This window comes from Hippocampus comes, unplaced genomic scaffold (genome assembly GCF_001891065.2).
Source record: "Hippocampus comes isolate QL1 unplaced genomic scaffold, H_comes_QL1_v1.1 scaffold271, whole genome shotgun sequence".
Lineage (NCBI taxonomy): Eukaryota > Metazoa > Chordata > Actinopteri > Syngnathiformes > Syngnathidae > Hippocampus > Hippocampus comes.
The window spans coordinates 1060-10793 of NW_017805830.1; the positions used below are offsets into that span (position 1 = coordinate 1060).

Here is a 9734-nt window from a genome sequence, read left to right on the forward strand (position 1 = left end):
CTCGTTGACGCACCATCCGCCTAGTCGACGCAACTCTAGTCCAGGCCGGGCCGCGGCCGGCGTCGGCAACCTCTCCCCGCCGGTGCCATCGCGACCTGGCCGACCTCGAACACCCAGCCGCTGGGTACCCAACTCTCTCGCCGCCTTCGGTGGCGAGCGGGGGGTTCAATGTCTCCTTGTTCTATGTTTTATGGTTATTTTGTTTAAATTTTTGATGGGGAGAAAAAAATAATTAATTAATTAAAACAACTTTGTCCGACCTACCGACCCTATGCTGAAATTTCATGTTACCGGAAACATACTATCTTTTTTGTTTGGCCGAATGCTGACTCCTGCTCCCGTGTCAATTTCCATTGGAACCTTTCTTCCATTTACATAAAAAATGGCTATGTGTAGGCTACAGCCGCCATTAGCACGATACACGTGAACATGGAACATGGGAACATCATCATCTTTCTGCTCATCAGTTTGCACATAGCCGGTCATTTTACAAAATTTTCTCTCGTTGCTTATCTTCTTCCTCCTTTTCTTGTCCTTATCGTCAGATACAGGTGCCCGAGCCCGACACACCTTTTGAATATGACCAACTTTACCACACTGATGGCATTTTGAAGTCTTGTAGAAGCAGTCATTTGCACTATGATTCATGCCTTTACATCGGTAGCATCCACTTTGGTGTGTGGGTGAGCGTCCTCTCCTTTGGTTTTCCTTAACCTTGTGTACTGGTGTAGTGAAATCTTCACCTTTCCTCAACTGATGTGCATCCCGGTGGGCAGTCTCCATGTTGACAGCAAGCTCCACGGCTCTTGCAAACGACAGGCCATCCTCTGAGAGTAACTTGCGTTGCAAAGCCTCCGAAGCAACACCGCTGACGAAGCCATCACGGAGAGCCTCATCCAGTCTGTCCCCAAAATCACACCTTGTAGCGAGTTGACATAGCTCAGCGGCATATTCCGTAACCATCTGGCTGTCCTTCTGAACACATTTCCGGTACCTGAAATGCTCCGATATCACCAATGGCTTGGGCTCATAGTAATTCCTCAACGTGGAAACAATTTCCGCAAAAGTCTTGTCTCTGGGCTTGGCAGGTTGCACTAAATTACGGAGACATCCATACGCTGATGCGCCCAAGGAGCTCAGTAAAATGGCAACTTTCTTGTCGTCGCTGACATCATGCACCTCGAACAGCAGTTCCATGCGCTCCACACTGCTCTTCTCCCTCTACACAAACGATTGCACCTCAACAAGTCCAGCTGTCAAACCTATAAAGTTCGCAGACGACGCCACGGTCATCGGTCTCATCAAAGACGGCGACGAGTCTGCATACCGACAACAAGTGGATCAGCTGGAGCTCTGGTGCAACCGACACAACCTCGGGCTGAACACGCTCAAGACTGTAGAGATGATCGTGGACTTCAGGAAACATCCTTCACCACAGTTGCCCCTCACACTATCCAACTGCCCTGTGTCAACCGTCGAGACCTTCAAGTTCCTTGGAATCACAGTCTCCCAGGACATGAAGTGGGAAGTCAACACCATCTCCATCCTGAAAAGGGCCCAGCAGAGGATGTTCTTCCTGAGGCTGCTGAGGAAGCATGGCCTGCCACAGGAGGTGCTACGTCAGTTCTACACAGCAGTCATCGAATCAATCCTGTGTTATTCCATCACGGTTTGGTTTGGGGCCGCAAAAAGGACAAAATCCGACTTCAACGGACAGCTAGGATGGCGGAAAAAAATCATTGGCACTGCCCTACCCACTCTTGAGGATTTGCACACTGCAAGAATCAAAACAAGGGCATGGAAAATCCTCCTGGGTCCCCCTGCCCACCACCTTTTCCAGCTACTCCCCTCAGGCAGGCGCTACAGATTCTTGCGCACCAAATCCAGCAGACACTTAAACAGCTTCTTCCCTCTCGCCATTAACTCCCTAAACAGTCACTGACATAGTCTCTCTTCTTGTACAACAAATACTGCTACTGGTCACTCTAAAATGGTTCAATGATTTTCTGCACCAACTGCACAACTGTCATAGTATTGTATTCTACCACTAATCACTTTAGCTCTGCTTAATAATAATAATAATAATAATAATAATAATAGTTTTCATTTGCAAGCGCCTTTCACAACACTCAAGGACACTTTACACCAAGAGCAAATAATAAAACCACAGATAAAATTATAAAAGAAGAGAAAGATTTAAGGTGGATATGCAAGTCTCAATAGGTGGGTTTTGAGCTGGGTTTTGAATGTGGAAAGACAGTCAATATTACGAATACAGTAAATATTCTCTTTGGGTGAGAGGGAATGGAAATTTGAAGCTCTGACAGATAAGGGGGGGCAAGGTTATGGATGGCTTTGAATGTATAGAGAAGTAATTTGAAATTAATTCTAAATTTGACAGGGAGCCAGTGGAGCTGTCGGAGGATGGGAGTGATATGATGGAAGGAGGGGGTTCTCGTGATGATCCGGGCTGCTGAATTCTGAACAAGTTGAAGTTTATGGAGGCATTTGTGATGGACACCGAAGAGAAGTGAATTGCAGTAGTCGATACGGGAGGTGACGAGACTGTGAACAAGGATAGCAGTGGTGTGAGGAGTGAGTGAGGGACGGAGCCGGTTGATATTACGAAGGTGGAAATACGCGGACCGGGTAATGTTATTGATGTGGGAGTGAAAGGATAGTGAGCTGTCAAGGATGACACCCAAGCTCTTCACCTGGGGGAAAGGAGATACAGTGGAATTATCAATTTTGAGGGAAAAACGGTCGGCTTTGTCTAAAGTAGATTTGGTACAGACGAGGAGTTCTGTTTTATTGTTGTTTAGCTTGAGGAAATTATGGGTGAAACAAGATTTGATTTCTGGGAGACAGTGAGAGAGGGATGAGGGTGGGAGGGAGGCGTCGGGTTTGCTGGAGAGGTAGAGCTGGGTGTCATCCACCAAGTAGTGAAAGTGTATACCAAATTTACGGAATATATTGCCAAGGAGGGAAGAAGGTAGATGATGAAAAGGAGGGGACCCCGGACAGAACCCTGGGGCACACCAGAAGAGACGGGGAGGGATTGTGAAGTGAAAGAATTAAGTTGGATGAACTTTAAGTTGAATGAACTGAAAGCGGCCAGTGAGATATGAGTGAAACCAACGTAGGGGGGTGTGGGTGATGCCTATGGTAGAGAGTCTGTTGAGGAGGATGGGGTGAAAGATTGTGTCGAAGGCTGCACTCAGGTCAAGGATCGTTTGTGATTTTTATGAGGGCCTTTTCAGTACTGTGACAGGGACGGAAGCCGGACTGGAATTGTTCATAGAGGCTATTTTCGGTGAGGTGGGAGTGGAGCTGAGAGGCAACAATTTTCTCAAGAATTTTTGAAATGAAAGGAAGATGGGAAATGGGGCATAGGTTATTGAAATCATTGAGATCTGAACCAGTTTTTTTCAGAATTGGGGTGACAGCTGCAGTTTTGAAGGGCATAGGAACAATTCCAGTAGACAGAGAGATGAAGGGAAGCAGAGAGGGTAAACAGGATTTGACCAAGACTGTAGGGAGGGGATCGAGCTGACAGGAGGTCTTGGATTTAATGATGAGGTCTGAGATTAATGAGAGATGGGGGAGTTCAAAAGAAGATCACAGTTTGCAAGGGGTAAGATTGTCAGAGGAGGGGAGAGGTACAGAGGAGCCCAGGTGCTGGTGGATTTTGTTGATTTTTTCATTGAAAAATAGGAGAAGAACGTTGCAGGTGTCAGAAGAGTAAAAGTGAAGTGGCAGGGAGTCAGGGGGTTGAGTAATTTTGTTCCAGAGGGAAAAAAGAGTCTTTGTATTTCCAACATTGGAGCAGATGAGTCCAGAGTAGTACTGTGATTTTGCTTGCGAGATGGAATCCTTGTAGACGGATAGTTGAGCTGTATAGATGTCCTTGTGAACGGTGAGACCAGTTTTCCTGTAAAGTCTTTCAAGCTGCCGGGTTTTGGATTTCAAGGAACGGAGATGAGGGGTGAACCAGGGGGCAGACTGAGTACAAATGACAGAGCGGGACATGACAGGAGTGAGGGTATTGAGGATGTTGATGAGACCAGAGTTATATCGGGAAACCAAATCATCAGGAGTGGAGTCAATGTCCGGAGTCAGGGTGGTGATCCATGAAGTGAGCGAGTCAATGTTAATGTCTTTAATATTACGGTCAGCGATGGTCCGGGGTGATTTGGCGATTGAGAGCTGGAGAGTAATGTTAAATGAAATAAGGAAGTGGTCCGTCATTGGAAGTTCGTCAGCAGTACAGTTGGAGGGGGGAAAGACCAGAGCAGCAAATCAAATCCAGGGTGTGACCTTTGGTGTGTGTGGGAAAGTCTACAAACTGATCGAAACTAAAACTGTCAAGTGAAGAAGTGAAGTCAATGGTAAGAGAAAGAGCAGTGTTGTCCATATGTATATTAAAATCTCCCAGGATGATTATATTTGGTGACAGAGAGGAGAGATGGGTGAGGACAGCAGACAATTAATTTAAGAAGTCACGGTGGGGTTTGGGGGAGCGGTAGATTGTGGCAATAATCATGGGAGCGGATCCAGATATTTGACAGGCAAGCCATTCAAAGGAGGAGAGTGGCGGGAGAGAGACCGGAAGTTCTTTCTACTTCTCGCGGTATAGTATCGCGAGACCTCCTCCGCGACCGGAGTCGCGGGGCTTGGAAATGTAAACAAATCCCAGGGGAGTAGAATCGTTAAGCTGTGAAAAGTCCCCAGGAGTTTGCCACGTTTCATTCAAACAGAGAATGTCAAGCTTACGGTCAGTGAGGATATCTTGGATAAGATTACCCTTCCCAGTAAGCGAACGGATGTTGAGTAGGCCGAAGTTGACGCCGGCAATGTCGCTGTTTCAAGGACCGTTAGCCGACCTAGCCAGGCCGGCTAACACCCGATGGTCGATGGATCGGCCGGGGGCCAGAAGGAGGTGATGCTGTTGGATCGGTTGAGGCAAAAGCCCCGACGAGACCCATGGTGGATGTATTTGCGGGAAGGAAAGCGAGCGATGTCCGGGAGCAGGTGTAGAGCAGGAGGAGGGCCCAGCCATTGGAAACGGAGCCTGAGGAGCTCAGCCACCGAGTACAGGAGCAGACCCTTGACAGGTTGATGGAGGAGCAACAGGATGATCCACAACAGTAGAACCCAGACACAGGCCCTGCCGACCCCCATCACGGGGCACAACGGAGCGAAGATGGCACGGGGTGTGGTCCGAGAGCCGAGCAGGTGGAATGCCGAGACGCCGGGACGAAAACAGTCGAAAATGGTTGAGGGTGTGAAGCAAGAGTGGATTGGGGGCTGGAGTGGAATGATTATCATATGAATACAGTAATCCGTGCAAGGACAGTAAAATAGTCGAGCATAAAAACACCGTAAAACACAAAAGTTGTGGGAGAGCAGCGGCAGCCAGAACGCGCCAGCGTTCACTCAACCCAGAAGTCAGTGCTTGATACTTTGCACGTTGTCTCACAGTTGTCACTGGGTGGTACCACCGCACTACGGTTCACTTACATTATGAAATGTCCTTCCATACCTATTTGTCATGTCCTTGTTTATGATGATACTAATGCAGCGTGTTATACCGGAGGCAAATTCCTTGTGTGTCCTATGTACTTGGCCAATAAAGATGATTCTGATTCTGATTCTGATTCTGATTCTGACATAGGCAGACCACGATTCATTCTCGGGTTTAAACTCGTCCGGTCTTTGAGAAAAGTAAGCCATCTTACCTCACTACACTTTAGAGCAGGGGTGTCAAACTCATTTCACATGGTGGGCCACATACGGCCTCGGTAGATGTCAAGTGGGCCGGACCATTAAAATGATACCATACTTTGCTATAAATAACCAAAACCATATGTCTTTCCTTTGTTTTGGTATAAAGAAGCACAAGAACATTAGGAAAATGTTGAAATTTAACGAACATATCTTTTACAAAATATTTCATGAACCACCTTACATTTCCTTCGACAAATGTGCAATTTACTTTTATCATTCACATATATGCATTGCAACTGATCCCACTGATTGTACAAACTTTAACAAGTAATTGGTATTGAAAAATACAGTAATGCACTTTAAGATTAAACAAGATTTATGAAGAAAGGAAGTTTAAACCATGTACACATGCATATAAAATCTAAAGGTAATCCCTGCCTACACCTTACAAACTAAGGAGAGTGCTATTAAATGTGTAAATGTGAGAGTGCTATTGAAAGCGTCTGCTGTCATGGGTCTGTCTCAGTGACGGACTGAGGCTGCTGTTGTCTTCTTCTCTGATCAAAACAGTGTCCCCTTGCGGATACTCAATGAATTGCACCTTATTAAAAATATTAATTCTGTGTCTTTAATAATGCATTTTTTTCACTTTTAAATTATCCTGCGGGCCTGATTGAACCTCCTTGCGGGCCGGTTCCGGCCCGCGGGCCGTATGTTTGATAGCACTGCTTTAGAGTATTGCCTACTACCCTATAATCGACTTTTACTCGTCGCCAGATGTTGTGTCTTGAATGACGAGGCACACACACGCGTTTTCTATAATATATTCGACCGTCGCGTTCCACCATTAACAACGTGGGGAACAGACTGAGACATTCATGGTTAACATTTCACACATGCGCAGTTGATGGCAATACAAAGTACGGGAAGTCAATGCGTCCAAACAACATACAAATAACTATGGTGGTTAATACACCACAACTTGTTTAAGCAATTATTAAACGGAATATGATGTAGATAATCCCAACACAAAAGAATATAATGCTCAAACATACAATGACAATAATTAACAATTGAACAAAAGCTTACATAAATATACAGAGGAAGTGCAGCAAACCTATTAAACATACACGGACATCAAGAAAACTAATTTCCCTTAACGAGAATCGTACCCGCACAGCAGCGGTGAGGGTGCCAAATTCTAACCACTGGACTACCACAGAGCAACAATGCAACATGTCAGAGCATGTCAGAATACAGGTCAACATGTCAAGTCCAAATGGGACATCAGGTCTATGAGGCTCGTCTGATTGGATACCTGGTCTGTTTGAGGGATAACTAATCTTTTTTTTCAGATTTTATAAAAATCGGGCAAAAAGTTCAGCAGCCCCGGTGTGCTTATGGGCAGCATTTTTCACAGCCCCGTTTTGTTTTGTTCAGTGGAGATGTTGGCACTGTTGGACAGTCTGCGTTGGTGTGGCTGGATGGATGGCTGCTGAAGTTGAGCATGAGGAGAGAGGAGCGTCGGTGCGGAGTGCAGATGTGTCTTTGGAACTCAGAGTTGCCGCTTGGAATTGAAATGGATTTACCGGGGACAGGAGAAGTGAACCAATCTCTTTTTTTCGTTAATGGATGCTACAGCTTCTTGTTGACTTTGAAACTGAGCTTGTAGCCGACGTGTGCACATTTTGAGCATGACGTCTCCTCTTTCATCGATAACTGCTTCAAACATCAAAGTGTATGCAGAACAAGTGGTTAAGAATGCACGACCCGTCTGTGTCTTATGTGTTGTGTTGTATTATTTGGTCATTTTATGTAAACTGTTCTTTTGATGGCAGCGCGGGCACCCGCAGCGGCTCCTCTTGTTGTCCTGTTGTCTGGTTGAGAGGGAAGAAATTTCATCTGTGCTGTATACATTTGACAATAAAGTTGGACTTGACTTGACTTGACTGATCCACTGGTGAAAGGACACTTTGATTCTCTCCTCTTTCATCTCAAACTGCTTTAAACAACAGCGTAAGAGGGAAATGTGGTTAGGATTGCACGACTGTCCGTGTTTTATGTTATGTGTTGTGTTTATTAATTTACTTTATGTTAACTGTTTTGTAAAGCGCTTTGTTACAGCTGCAGCTGTTGTGAAAGTGCTGTATAAATCAGGATGTATTGTATTGTAACATGTCAGAATTCAGGTCAACATGTCAGTTTTCAGAGGCCTTTTATTTTGAAATGGGACATCAGATCCATGTGAAGCTCATCTGGCTGGATACATGGGGGGCTCTAGTATGTCCTAGACCTGGTCTGGTTGAGGGATCACTAAAATCCTTTTTTTAAATGTGTTTCAAAAATCAGGCAAAAAGGTCAACATGTCAGAATTTAGGCCAACAGGTCAGATTTCAGAGGCCTTTTATTTTGAAATGGGACATCAGATCCATATGAGACTAGTCGGGTAGGATACCTGGCGTGCCCTAGTATGTCCTAGACCTAGTCTGGTTGATGGAAGTTAAGATTATTTCTTTTAAGATGGTATAAAAATGGGCAAAAAGGTCAAAATGTCAGAATTCATTCATCTTCCGAACCGCTTTATCCTCACTAGGGTCACGGGGGTGCTGGAGCCTATCCCAGCTGTCTTTGGGCAGCAGGCGGGGAACACCCTGAATTGGTTGCCAGCCAATCGCAGGAAAATGTCAGAATTTAGGTCCAAATGTCAGATTTCAGAGGCGTTTTATTTTGAAATGGGACATCAGATGTGAGCAATGGTACTCTGATTGGATACCTGGGTTGCTCTAGTGTCCTTTTGACCTCGTCTGATTGAGGGAAAACCAAAATTCATTTTTCGATAAGGCCTGGAGGTCAAAATGTCATATTTCAGAGGCGTTTTATTTTGAAATGGAGCACCAGATTTCTTATTTTATATTGGTTAGCAGAGGTACCGGGTTCGGCCAGCCCCAGCCTCCCTGTGTGGAGTTTGCAAGTTCTACCCGGGCCTGTGTGGGTTTTCTCCGGGTACTCCGGTTTCCTCCTACATTCCAAAAACATGCATAGCAGGATGATTGAACACTCAAAATTGTCCCTTTGTGTGAGGGTGAGCGCGGATGGTTGTTCGTCACTGTGTGCCCTTCAATTGGCTGGCAACTGGTTCAGGGTGTCCACCTGCCAACTGCTCGAAGACGGCTGGGATAGGCTCCAGTACCCCCCGCGACCCTTGTGAGGATAAAACAGAACAGAAAATGGATGGATGGATATATATATATAAAAAAAAAAAAAAAAATCCTCGTCTCATCCCTCGAGTGGTGTCTGTCCCTCATTCAGCTCGGGTCCTCTACCAGAGGCCAGGAAGCTTGAGGGTTTTGCGCAGTATCCTTGCTGTTCCCAGCACTGCACATTTCTGGACTGAGATGTCCGATGTTGTTCCCGGGATCTGTTGCAACCACTCATCTAGTTTGGGGGTCACTGCCCCGAGTGCTCCGACCACCACAGGCACGACTGTCACCTTTACCTTCCAGGCTCTCTCCAGCTCCTCTCTGAGCCCTTGGTATTTCTCGAGTTTCTCGTGTTCCTTCTTTCTGATGTTTCCATCCCTTGGGACCGCTACATCCACTACAACGCCTTTCCTCTGCCCTTTACCTATGATCACGATATCTGGTTGGTTCGCCATTACCATCTTGTCAGTCTGGATCTGGAAGTCCCACAGGATCTTCGCTCTGTCATTCTCCACCACCTTCGGAGGTGTTTCCCATTTTGACCTTGGGGTTTCCAGTCCATACTCCGCACAGATGTTTCGGTAGACTATGCCAGCCACCTGGTTATGGCGTTCCATGTGGGCTTTCCCTGCCAGCATCTTACATCCTGCAGTTATGTGTTGGATCGTCTCAGGTGCCTCTTTGCACAACCTACACCTTGGGTCTTGTCTGGTGTGGTATATCTGGGCCTCAATGGCTCTGGTGCTCAGGGCCTGCTCCTGAGCAGCCAGGATGAGTGCCTCTGTGCTGTCCTTCAGTCCAGCCCTC

The 9734-nt window shown here is 46.2% G+C and overlaps 1 long non-coding RNA gene across 1 annotated transcript in view; it reads left to right on the plus strand.

Annotated features, from left to right (window-relative positions):
* Window positions 1-2471: 2471 nt before the first annotated feature.
* LOC109526282 (uncharacterized) overlaps window positions 2472-9734 on the plus strand; it is a 12204-nt gene continuing 4941 nt past the window's right edge. Inside the window, exons 1-2 of the long non-coding RNA XR_002170300.1 lie at window positions 2472-3231; window positions 3979-3985. This is a non-coding gene — a long non-coding RNA (uncharacterized LOC109526282). The remainder of the gene's footprint in view (window positions 3232-3978; window positions 3986-9734) is intronic.